Source organism: Hesperophylax consimilis, chromosome 16 (assembly GCF_061612785.1).
Source record: "Hesperophylax consimilis isolate HC1 chromosome 16, BYU_Hcon_1.0, whole genome shotgun sequence".
NCBI lineage: Eukaryota > Metazoa > Arthropoda > Insecta > Trichoptera > Limnephilidae > Hesperophylax > Hesperophylax consimilis.
The window spans coordinates 33,241,286-33,255,237 of record NC_142851.1 but is presented as its reverse complement, the minus strand read 5'-3'; positions in this window follow the sequence as shown (position 1 = coordinate 33,255,237).

Sequence of the window (13,952 nt, the reverse complement as noted above, 5' to 3'; positions counted from 1 at the left end):
AAGATTTGTACTGATGTAGCGAATTTCTGTACTTCAAATCTAAGGGAGAATCTCCCAGACTCACCGTCTCTTTCACACTGACTGACATCGTATATCGCCATTTCATTCGAATTTAAATTTCTACTGATGAACCGAATTTCTGTACTTGAAATCTAAGGGAGAATCTCCCAGATTCTTGGGCCACGAAACACGCCCACATCGCATTTCAATCCGTCTCTCTTACACTGACTGACATCGTATTTCGCCATTACATTTGATTTTTAATTTGTACTGAGATGCGGTTTTTCTAAACTTCAAAGAAGGGAAAATTAGTCAGACTATTAGGATCTGGAAACACACCTCGACCGCATTTCTTGCATTCTTCTTTATTCTATGCCTTAGCCTCTTGAACGTGGAAGAAAAAAAGATATTTTATAATAAGTAGGTACTATGAACGAAGTAGTTTATTAATGTCAGCTAGTCACGTCAGGTGAGTTATTTCTTTAGGTGACTCATATAGAATCACATAAAGGTATATTATTTGTATTGATAAGTATAAGAAATGGAATCAATTCCTTTCATGGTCATGAAATTGTTTTTCAATCACAAGTAATTCCATTGGATATAATCTGAATATTTTGTATTATAAATTTGAAGTGGAAATTAACACACTTCCCGACATCCGATCGAGCTGAAACTCGGCAAAATGACTCGATGTCGATGACAATGCATTATATCGATATAATTTGATGGCAGTCACGCATACACACAGGTATAAAGTAAAATTATAAAAATAAAATAATTAAGGCAGTTATAAAAACTAAGTACCTAATAGGTATGTATGTAATTATTGGTCCGGTTGTGCATAATAATATGTGTACTAATTTTTTTTAATATTTCCTTTTTTGTTCTTTTTATAATTTTATTAAAATTAAATCAAATTGTCAATTACGTACCCTCTCCCCCTGCTGTGTGTAAGATATATAAGATATATCTGTTATTTTCATTAAGGTGTGTAAGATATCTCAGTTATTTTCATTAAGGTGTGTAAGATATCTAAGACATCTCAGTTATTTTAATTAAGGTGTGTACGATATCTAAGATATCTCAGTTATTTTCATTAAGGTGTGTAAGATATCTAAGACATCTCAGTTATTTTAATTAAGGTGTGTACGATATCTAAGATATCTCAGTTATTTTCATTAAGGTGTGTAAGATATCTAATATATCTCAGTTGTTTTCAATAAGGTATGTAAGATATCTAAGATATCTCAGTTATTTTCATAAAGGTATGTAAGATATCTAAGATATCTCAGTTATTTTCATTAAGGTGTGTAAGATATCTAATATATCTCAGTTGTTTTCAATAATGTGTGTAAGATATCTAAGATATCTCAGTTATTTTCATTAAGGTGTGTAAGATATCTAAGATATCTCAGTTATTTTCATTAAGGTGTGTAAGATATCTACGATATCTCAGTTATTTTCATTAAGGTACTTTATGTTTTCTTTTTATTTATGTTTCTTTCTATATTTAACATGAATTTTACGTGGGAATTTCACTGGTTAATACAACATGTAAAATGTAATTATTTATATAAAATTGTACAACGCTTTGTATCTCCAATAAAAAAAATAAAAAAATACTATGGGAACAAATCACTTCCAAAGCCGGGTATGATAGTTTTACGTAATTATGCCGCATTCTTTCAAGTGATTTTGCTGAGTGGATTCCACATTAAGGATAGAATTAATGGTCACCTTCGCTATGCGACATACAATAATTGGGTATCAATATATTCGATTCAATGCTAATTTAAATTCTGAAACTGGTCTGAAAATTTTTCTATTACCTACAGGGAAAGTTAGTATTTTAGCCATATATCTTCTATGGATTTACTTTTAAAAGTTACATTTAAATGACTGACAATATTAAAATTAGAAATGATATATTTAATAAGACATTATGTTAAAATCAAAATAATAAAATTATGAGTAGATTATTAATTGTAAAAATAATTGATTTAATTTAAATATCATTGAAAAATAAGATAAAAACAATATTTTATTTTTTGGAATAAGTTTTTAAGTAAATCATCAAATTTTGATATTTAATTATTAAAGACAATATTAGTGATTCTTAAGTGATAATTTCACACAGAAAAATCATACAGTCACATCTAGGATATGTTTATGTTAAGTTTATTTGTGTTGTATAATCATCTGTAGGTATATATATATTATATAATGTCATTTGCTGTATTTGTTCATAAGGAAAAATGTCAATTGTGCCAAGATCATCCTTTATGGAAAGCCAATATAAATTTAAATTACGCAAAAGTTATAACTATTTTACTCTTCATTCTAAGGGAATAACTAACAATGACCACTTGCTCCGAATCCAAATTAGTTTTATCGCATACAACTTCCACAAAATACTGAAAAAAATCTCAATTTAAGTTTTAAGCAAATATTCTTGTCTGTTGTTTTATTGCCTTATAACGAACGCATTTTCAGTTGTGAATAGATACGACCATGTACGTAAAATTTTGATAAATTTATATCTATTCTGGATTAAATACGAATTGAAAATAAATCAGAATTATCTCAACGACGTGAAAATAATTCACATATATAAAAATGAGTGTTTCTTTCTGTGTACTATCGACTCAAAAACTACAGAACCGATTTCGCTTAAAATTTCATGGTTTGTTCTTATCAGTGTCAGGAGTGTTTAGAAACTGGTTTTAATGGTGGAAGAAATCGGGAACACCCGCGGAAGACTTAACGCATTATCTACGCACTGAAATGAGATACGGAGTTGAATTAAAATCTATATAATGTAGATTTTTAACAGTAACAATATAGTGTATAGAGTAATGAATGGTAGAAAGTCGGGGGCGCCTGAATGAGACATGGCACAATCAGGTACCTACTTATGTATGGTAAAATGAAGCGTATGGGTGTGGGAGAAGAACGTTTGACGTGGAATTGAATGGTGAATGAAGTTAGAGACGCCAGAGGAATACATGGCACGATCGAGTTAAATACTTTAAAAACTTTTCGAATGTTCACAATAATAATATTTCCACGTTGCTGCACCCAGTTTTCTAAAACTAAAAACCCGAGCAATGCAGTTTAATATATAAAGCATTTGCTAAATAATTACCTAGGGAGAAAACTATAGAGCAAATATAATATACCTATCCACTTATAAAATAGAAGAAAATCAGTAAAACAATTGGTTATTTGAATCATTAAATTTATAATCCAAAAAACGCGAAGTTTGCATCTCATTGACAGACAATCTCATAAAGTTCAAACTTACCTCAAATCCAACTTGAACCTAAATAACGGCAATAGAGTAACGCCAAAACTACATCCCGCAATTGCAGCAGTAACTTCATTACAGAAATAATCGACTTCTCGGACAATAACCCAAAAGAGGTAATTATTGTAATTACATTTAATACATTAGGTACACCGACTGGTCCGTCTGCCGGCTCGCGAGACAATACCAAAACATTGTCACCATGGCTGTGAGAATCGATATTCTAAATACCTTCCATTGTCAACTTGACATTCAATTTGTAAACAACGCGACGCTACGGAGATGAGCCGTTGGTATGAGGATACAACATCAACAACAAATCCGCCTGGATACTGACATCAACAACGTGTCCAAGATCGATAAAACAAATCATCCTTACTTAAACTATTTATAATACTTTGACAATCTTAAAAACACTTGATTTAAACACCACTTCGACGTGCACAATGCACAGCTTTCTCTAAGGGGTGTTTCTGTACACTGAGTAGTCCAACTCGTGGCTTTGGTCATATACTGCTTCTGTAGGGGTTTATTGTGGCAAACTTGGGCGGTTGCCTTAGCAACAGGGCGGCGCGCTTTTCGAATTTCGAAGTTATAAATCTGAAAATGGTGTAAGGCGGCCATTGGCTCAAGGTTGGCTCCCGTCCAGGCTTTATCGAGAAGTAAATCGGGTGACAAATGACCACCAATCCCCGATTCATTTCGCCGATAACCGAGAACTTAAGCTTTAAGCTTTGATTCGTTCCCATTTATGCGAACATTCCATTTTCAATCGTATTTTTTTGTTCTTAAGTGCTCCATATTTCAGCGATGGAAAACTACCATATTATTATTGTTAATGGAGAAAAATTACTGATATTGAATATTGTTAATTTATTTAGAATCTCGTCAAATTAATCCTAATCCGGTTTGCAGACTTTTAATTGTTTGGTTTCCTAATAAACTTTTAGTAAAATACCAATTTATTATCACCATGTCGGAACACGTGTTCATTATAATCCCAATATTCCGATAGGTTCGGAATTTACTAAGGATGGGTTGTTTCATAGAATTTGAACAATTCATCAAATTTCAACGCTCATTTTCGGGTTCTGTGAATGTCATATTTAAGTTCTGTTATTATGCCATTATAGGCCAGTTGGCAGAACTTGAAAAGAATTTTCACAGAATTTGAAAATTAACTTTGAAATTTGAAGAAATGTTCAAATTCGATACCAAAAAACGTAAAAGATACGTAAAAGTGATACCAAAAATTTGCAAAGATTTTTTAGTAAATTATCAATACATTTCAATAAATTACATATTATCAACCTGTACTATTATTTTTATGCCATCTGCACTTTTAAACGGTTTTTTTGTTCTTGTCTTAAATTTACACATTACAGTTCTTAATTAATTTTTAAGCTTTATGTATTCATATTGGCAAAAGACAGATTGACCAATATTGTTAAATATTAATAAAATATTGTTCACCAAATCGCACTACATTACATTCAAATTCATAACTATATATCATAACAACAACATTGTTTAGACTTAAGAATCAATCTTTATTTACCTCATTATATAGCATTTAATTTTTATTAAATTGATAACGATCAATTAAAAAAATACATTTTATTTATAACACATGAATATGAGATGAACAAAACACTTAAAAATATATTTCGAAAGAGTTTTCTATGGATCGTATTCCTACGGCAATTTGTCAAAGTATGAAAGACAAATTTCAGGGCAGTTTAGCAAGAGTTTATAACGGTACCGGTCGCATTTTTACTTATTATCTATCGCTCTTTAGTGCGATAGATAATAAGTAAAATTTCAGCAGATTGTGATTATTGTTTACAATAATCACAATCTGCTGAAATGATCGATTTTGACCGGTCAGTGGTTGAGTGGGCATAGCGCTTGGGTCTCACCCGAGCGTCGCGTGTTCGATTCCTCGGCTGGCTAAGTCCTCCATCACAACACAAGCAACATTTTCGGCTTTCTGTGGTGGTAGTAGGAGATTTTCAAACATTGTTGGGTTATTCGTAACCCGGGAATGTTTGTCTTTCTTTTAAAAAGAAAAAAAATATATATATATCAAATGAATTGTCAAAAAAATATCTACGATCGATGTGACTTGCGCATGTATGTCAAATGCATAAAATAATCGACAACTACATAAAATGCGGTCTGCATAGAAGGCGGTCTGCGTAGAAGGCGGTCTGTAGCAGGACAATGTATGCCCGGGCCCAATAGTATACGGGTATTAGGTATTAGGTATACGTCATTTTTATCGTATAATGCATATTATTTATTTATTGGACAATTTGTATAGCGCCGCTTTTGTGGGATCACCTCAGGGGCGCTTTACAGTTGATGCAGGTATTACAAAAAATATAAATATTACACTAATAAAGTGAAGTTGAGTTAAGTAAAATGAAGTACAGGAACGGGTGACACGAAGATAGAAGATGGAGACTCTGCAGCAAGAATCCTAGGTGGTGAAGAAACTGGACCAGCTGCTGCAGCGAGAGAGTCCACCGCGTCCACCAACAGTGCCAGCACGAGATTCGTCATCTGTCGAGGTATGTTTATTAGGGTGTCCCAAAAAAATTAAAGTTGTTATTTTTCAACGCATACCCTCTAATTTTGTTTTAATAATGACAAAACACTTATGAAATTTTTTTCGTTTACTTTGGACAACTGCCACCCGTGCCGACTTGCATCGAAAGATGTCAGTACTTGTACATTAAGACGCCAGCGAGCAAACGTGTTGATGAGCTTGTAGTAACTTGCTATTTTGTTAACGAAAGTTGTAGTAAACGAAAATCACTCGTTCAGGCAAGATGTTGTTAGATTTACGCATTTCTAAAAAGAGTATATTTTTAATAGGAGTCGTAAAACACCAAATATCGGGTTCTAAAATGCCATCTAATGGACAAGTTCTTGAAGTTTTGTTCAACAATATCTGGAAAGTGAATTTAACTGTCAATATATACCAAATATAGCCATAGTTGGTTTTTTAAAGCTCTGTTTGAAGTAAAAATCAGTCAAATGACTATAAGCCCTGATATACCACTCTTCAAAAAGTTTCAAGATAACTGTAAAAATGTTGATCCCGATAAAATTCAATGCTACAGAGAAAATCTCACATTGCACCTAACCGCTTCCGAAATCAATGATTTGCTTGACTTTTACCGTACTGCACTGACAACAAAAATACTTTTAGATGACTATTGAGAGTTTTTAGAGCTCTGTGTGATATTTTAGAAAATTTAAGATTCGGCCCTCCAGGTGCTCGATGGATGGCAAAGGCGCTTTATTCCTTGAAAATATCATTAATTTGTGCGCAATTTAAAATTACCGGTAAGGATAAGGCGGCACTTTTAGACGTTTGCCTGTTCATAGTAACATCCTATGTCAAGCCATGGTTACAATGTATTATAGCAGTTAAAGCACCTAACCGGGACTTGTGCTTTTTGAAATCGACGAAGGCTTAAGAAAAAATTGATGAAAACATCTCAATGGCAGCTTTATTTCTGTTCAGTAAGCAGTTATGGTATTTGACCGATGAAGGATCTATTTTATAGCTGTTTGACCACGCTGTGGATCAAACAACTAAAATAAAAATGCTCAAAATATCAAAAAAAATAAATTTATCAACCCATGACAAACTTTACATCCCATCGAAGGAAGATCTTGATGGTAAATTGTATAGTAAGTTTATTAAGTAGTTTAAATTATGTTTTGTATTGAGATTTTTGTTTATATCATAATTTAGTGACTTTTGTTTCAGAGAAAAATATTTACGACTTCATTTCAGTTAAGAGCAAGTTTTTGTTTGATCGTCTGTACACAGATGCCAGTTTTCTTAACGAATTCCCTACGATGTGGTCAAATAATGCTTCGTATCAAGAAGTCAGAAAGAAGGTGTCGCCGCTGAGGGTAGTGAATGATACAGCTGAAAGAACTGTTAAGTTAATGCAAGATTTTCATGGCTTAATATCACGGTCAAAGAGGAACAAAAATTATTTTTGTTACGATGCGTTCAGGAACACAGGAAGATTTATCCTGACTGTAAAAAACAAAGTATGAAGAAAAAATTTAATCAATAAACCATGTTTAAATATAAAATACTACATAATTGAACATTTGTGCATTTTTATATTTTATTTATCCGACAAAAATGAAAGTTGAAAATCCTTCCATATTAACTCTGTACCATATGTTTGGCATCAAGTCGGCACGGGTTGCCGGTGTTTAATCAAAATAATATTTATTATATGAGTTATTGGAATCAAATGGAATAAAATAAGAGGGTATGCATATTTAAATTCATGAAAAAAAAATACTTCCTTATGTGCCACCCTAATGTTTATGCTGCTAATAAAGCGCTGACCCCTCACACAGACGTTCGGCGAGTCCATCCTGGTGATTATTGAAGCAGTGCATTCTGCCCGCAATAAAAGTCGACGGTCGGGATAATAAATTACCCTGGGCTTAGCTTACTAACACATGCTAGGCCCTTCAGAGTTTCCGAGAATTCCGTTGAAAACATCTGGGGTGCATTTACCGATCGACGTTCGTTTTGAATGTCTAATATTTTGAGCAAAATATATAGAAGTTAACCACAGAATAATTAAAATGTACACCTCTATGAAATTAAACGTACCGACCGTCTTTTGAGAAAAATTTATGAAATATGTGAATTTATTACTAATTATTTTTATATAAAATGACATAAAAGAAAGGTAGCAATAATGTTTGTAATACATTTTTATAGTAAAATATGAATTTTTGAGTTATCAGTAACTTTAATTCAGTGTTTAGATGAAAAAAACTAAGAGGAACCATTTTTGAAATTACCTTTCAAATACAGTTTTTAGTTTTGGAATACGTTCATAAATATTCCATCCAGTTAGATGTTATTGAAATGGAAATACACGCATATTCTCCAACTTTCAGACAGCATCTTCAAGATATATAACTGTCAGTATAATGCAAAGGAGCAAAGGCCTGAAGCAGTGGCGGATTAACCCTAAGGCAAAGTAGGCACGTGCCTAGGGGCGCCAGTTACAAAGGGGCGCCGGCGGGCGCCCCTAGAATTAAAAATATATATATATATATATAAACTTAATTTTGTAAGTAAGTATGCACCTGCTTACACAATATAAAAGATTATTTACTTCTGTAGAGATGCAGAGCTTCCAAAGCATAATCGCCTTCTTGATTATTCCTCCATGCCTTCAGTGGATTGAAGTATGCAATAACAATATTGCATACTTCAATCCACTGTCTCGAATGTGTCGTCTGTAATAAATATATTTGCAAACAGTCTCGCAAATTTTAAAAAACAAATTAACAATCTTCTACCATAATATGTCATGGAGAACAGTTATAATTTGTTAATAACAGTTATTAGCTTTATTATTCTCCTTTTTTTCTTCCTCATCTTTCTCTGTACACTCACTATATTTTATATTTCATGTTTTATATTCGTGTTTTATATTCATGTTTTATATTTCTTTTTGATTATTATTATTTCTGTTTTTTCTCACTACTAGCATCTTCGCCTAGTAACAACTGAACCTTGTTTACGCATGCTGTGAACATTTTTAATTGGAGTGTTAATATCTGTGCACATTCCCACGCAATAATATTAATGTAATAATTTAATAAGTTGACACTCTGTAAGTGTTTCAAACAATAAATAAATAAATCATTGATCCATTGGTTAACACTTGATGTTTTTCCTGAAAACTTTTCGAGTAAAAATCTTTCTGCTGTTTTTCCTAGATTTTTATTTTCACTACCCTTACTATTATTATTTTCAGAAAGTCTCGTACCTATCATGTTTAATTTCGTCCAGGTATTGTTCACCAAATTGTAAATTCCCACCTTCATCTAAGTAAATTTTCCTCAAATTTAGTTAAAATTAAAACTTAAATTTAAAACTCAAAAGTTAAGGTAATTCCTATATTTTTTTACACTAACCCAACACAAGAGGCTCTGAGGAAAATAATTTCCCTCAGGGCCTCTGTCATTTTTGAAGATGCTGTGTGGAGGGTCTTTTTGAGGAGAGGAAGGAGTGAACGTGGGTCTTGAAGAGACCCATGTTGTAGGAAGGAGGAAACGCAGAGCCCGGCAAATCGTTCCACAGCCGAGCTGTTGAACACAATAACGAGTCGTAGAAGCAACCCGTTTGACATTTGTCACATGACAAATGTCAACCGTGTACATATGTTGGGCGCGCGTTTGGTGTGTTTCCCGACTATGCACCGGTGCCGAGGGGATCAATGATGCTAATTCCTTGGAGCATCTTCCATTGAAATACCGGTTAATAAATATTTTCCGTGTTTGATGTTTTTTCCTTAGAGAATTCTGAATTTTAGTAAAAACGTCCGTAGTTGTTATGGCGGTGTGTTTTCTTGCAAGTTTCAAATCATCAGGAATATCAAATAAATGTTCATCGGGTGACTCGATTGAAGTTATGCAGTTCACACCGGTTTTTTCACCCAATGCTGCTAACACTGTAAATGTGAATCGTAACTTTTCCATTTTTCTTCACTAAAAATATCGTTTTATAAGACAAATAAAACAATGGGGTGAAATGCAGATCACGCCAAACTCTGGGAATTGAATAAAAATGCACTTTCTAGATGAGAAAAGTATGTAGAAACTCATTAAAAAAAGAATTAAGGCGCGGAAGAATAAATTGAGGGAGATACAGCCGATCAAAGTTTAATAAAATTGCACTTCGCGATCTGAGGGTAAAATTCGGTTTATGGGAGTATAACCGAAATTGAACTTGATTTAGACTAATTTAGGGCTGGGGAATCCGAATCTGAAAGAATTAGGTGGGGGTCGGCACTATTAACTGAGTTATAGGGTTTTGAAACTTCGTACGCGATACATAGAAACCATGTTTTATTTATCAATTATGACTTAAGAAAATCAAATTAACAACTATTTACTTTTGAAATTTCAGTAGTGCCAACCAAAAAAAGAAAAGTGTTGCCATATAATAATAATATTTTTTTACAAAATAGGTTAGGTTTTTAGTTTGGGTTAGAGTAGGCAGAAGAACATGGGAAAAAGGTATTAGAATTAAATCACAAACCAGTCTATACAAACCTAGCGTAGCCCACAAACTACTTGAAAACTGGGATATAACTCTAAAGGGGACGCGAGTGGGCGTTATTAAAGGGGCAATTTTGTGTAACAGGAAATAACATGGAAAAAAGGTATTAGTATTAAATCACAAACCGTCTATACAAACCTAGCGTAGCCCACAAACTACTTGAAAACTGGGATAAAACTCTAAAGGGGACGCGAGTGGGCGTTATTAAAGGGCCATTTTTTTGTTATAGAAAATCACAGTTAGGTTAGGTTATATATATATACATAAATTAAGTATTTACAAGATTTTAAATAATAAACTACCAATCTGGCAAATGATATTTAATTTTCAGAATTTTCCATGCATTGATATTATTATATGGCAACACTTTTTTATTTTTTGGATGGCACTACTGAAATTTCAAAAGTATTAAAAGTTTTTAATTTGATTTTCGTGACAAAATATGGCGGCGGACTGTCCGAATACGGTGATAATATCAGATCGCGAAGTGCAATTTATTAAACTTTGATCGGCTGTATCTCCCTCAATTTATTCTTCCGCGCCTTAATTCTTTTTTTAATGAATTTCTACACACTTTTTTCATCTAGAAAGTGCATTTTTATTCAATTCCCGAGTTTGGCGTGATCTGCATTCCTCCCAAACAATGCGTTGCTCTGAAGTACAAAGAAACGACATTTAAAGTTTATTTGTCGTCCTTTTTTATATTAAAAAATTACATTCTTTTTATTAGTCACTCAGTTCATAAATAAATGCTGTTTAAGTGTAACCAAGACAACACATAAGTGACATTTGAAAAGTGCATAAAATAAAATTCGTAATTTAAACACAAAGGGATCCTAGGCATTTCTAGGTAGGTACTTATTAGTGAGTACTTATTCCTTTACATAAATAATTGATCATTTAAATTTTTTATGTTTTATTAATTTTCCCTATTAATATTATAACTGCGAAAGTGTATATGTGTGTGTTTGTATAGGTATATGTTACTTCTTCATGCAAAAAAACTACTGAACCGATTGTGATGAAACTTGGTATGTAAAAAAAAGATAGCTGGCAGTGTTGCCAACGAGGGCGATATATCGCCATTTAGGCTACTCAGAACGAGAATCGGCGCTGAAAAAAATCTAAAAGGCGACTGGTCGGGCTACTTCAGAGTCAAGTTAAAAACATAATTTTCACGTAAAAACATCAATTTTAAACAATTCTCTAGCCCCCCCCCCCCATGAATTTTTTTTTCACGTAAAACCCACCTAACTACAAATTCGGCTACTTTAGGTACTTGTTAAAATTTATAATATGTGGTCGCTAGAGGGGCGCCGATGAGGTGCTTGCCTAGGGCGCTCTCAACAGTTAATCCGCCTCTGGCCTGAAGGGTCGCCATCAAATTAATGTGATTTAACTCTCCAACCTTAGTATAGAGTTTATTGTACTCTTGAAAAAGGTTCACAATTACTGCTCTGTATTCTTATATTAGTAATTTGTGATAATGTTCAATTTCTCTTTGGCCTTTAACTCATAATATGAGTACGTTTTTTTCACGTATTTTTGCATTGACTGAAAACTTAATCAGCATTATTATTCTCATGGCGCGTGTTAGCCTAATTAGTATATTTATTTACCTGGTCGTGTCCGCTGTAATCTTTGTAATAATATCTGCTACAATAATCAGACATGCTCCAGGGATAATTTCGAGAAAACTCTTATTAATCCTAGACTTGTCGACCTTAGAACTCTTCGAGGCAAAAAGAAAAGATCCTTGGTCTGACGTCCAAAGATGTTGGATTCGAAATTGAAGATATTTTTTTGCTAAATTAATAAGTATTTTACTGTTTTATACGTCTTTGTTTTTCTAGCTAACTGTTTTGACATTTGAATGGATATTGTATAATCACGATTCATGACCCCAAAAGAAGTTGCAAGCTGACAATAGTTTCGTTAATAACTACTGACAAAAAACTGTGGAAAAAACTTGAGTGTGTTTAAGAATGCTGTATGCCTATCCTTAAGTGTTATCAAATTATTCTAAGCATTAATTACTCCAACGAATAAGCCGACGTAGCTCAGTGGTCCAGAGCACCTGACCGGACATCAGAAGATGCGGGTTCAATTCCTGTCCGCGGCATTTATTTTTACTCGGGAGATATTTTCAATTTGTAGGGATATTTCATTGCTTATAATAATTTATTATCCTTTGTGCTGCGCATAAAAACCTTGTCTTATAAACATTAGTTTATCATTAAAAAAATAATATTAGTGTTATTACGAATCTGTCTGTGTATTTTGTGCCTTTGTATTGTAGTATTTGAAATGTTATTCTTCTGTATCTATTTTCTATATTGTGATTGTGAAATTGACCTGCTGACAAACTTTTTTAACAGTTTAGCGGGTGCTTATAATGAAGAATAAATAAAATAAAATATATGTGATTACCGTAAGAATTCTAATTGCACTCAATTGTCAGGATCCAATGAGACTACGATATCTCCAATTTGGGTACGTTGTATGGCTGATAGTACCTTCGGGGAGGGGAAGATGCGGGGAAGATGAAGGTGGAGAAGTACAGAGGTCTTCAGCTTTGGTCACCACGTACGGCTAATGCTATTTAAAGCAACGTTTCAATTTGGATTCGTAGTCAATAAACCGTCAAGAGTTTTTACTGCTTCATATATATATATACAGACTTTATGGTAAGGAGATGATAGGGAAGAAGGTATGACGCGTGTGGAGGAACCTGGGGGTCAGTGTGTCCATGAGTGCAGAATTTGAATCCATCCGCAGGGATGGACAGTGGCAGCACTGTGGTGCAAGGCGCTGGGTCGAGAGAGTTCGGTTGCAGAGTCAAAAGGGTGTCCCTCAACCTGCCTCTCCCAATCCGGCCTAACACGTAGTCGGTGGGCAGATACATCCGCCGCCACGACATTGACAAACCTCACTCCATAAACCCGGGGCACTCCTGCTAAGTCATGAAATGTAGAGAACCATTTGGGGTGACCTATTGCAGAGGTACTGATTATATGTTGCTATGTTATTATCAATTTCATTGACCTATCTAGGGCCTAGGAGTCGAAATTGATGACATCAATTTTCTTTCAAATTGGAATATGGACTGTACATTTTTTTAAAGTTGATAAGGTTTTTTCTTCAAATGTATCTGGCTTTCACCTTTCAAGGGTGTTCTAGGGCCTAGGCCATCATTTGAAATGTTTCTGGCTTTCACCCTTCAAGGGTGTTCTAGGCCATCATTTGAAATGTTTCTGGCTTTCACTCTTCAAGGGTGTTCTAGGCCATCATTTGAAATGTTTCTGGCTTTCACCCTTCAAGGGTGTTCTAGGCCATCATTTGAAATTTTTCTGGCTTTTACCCTTCAAGGGTGTTCTAGGCCATCATTTGAAATGTTTCTGGCTTTCACTCTTCAAGGGTGTTCTAGGCCATTATTTGAAATGTTTCTGGCTTTCACCCTTCAAGGGTGTTCTAGGCCATCATTTGAAATGTTTCTGGCTTTCACCCTTTAAA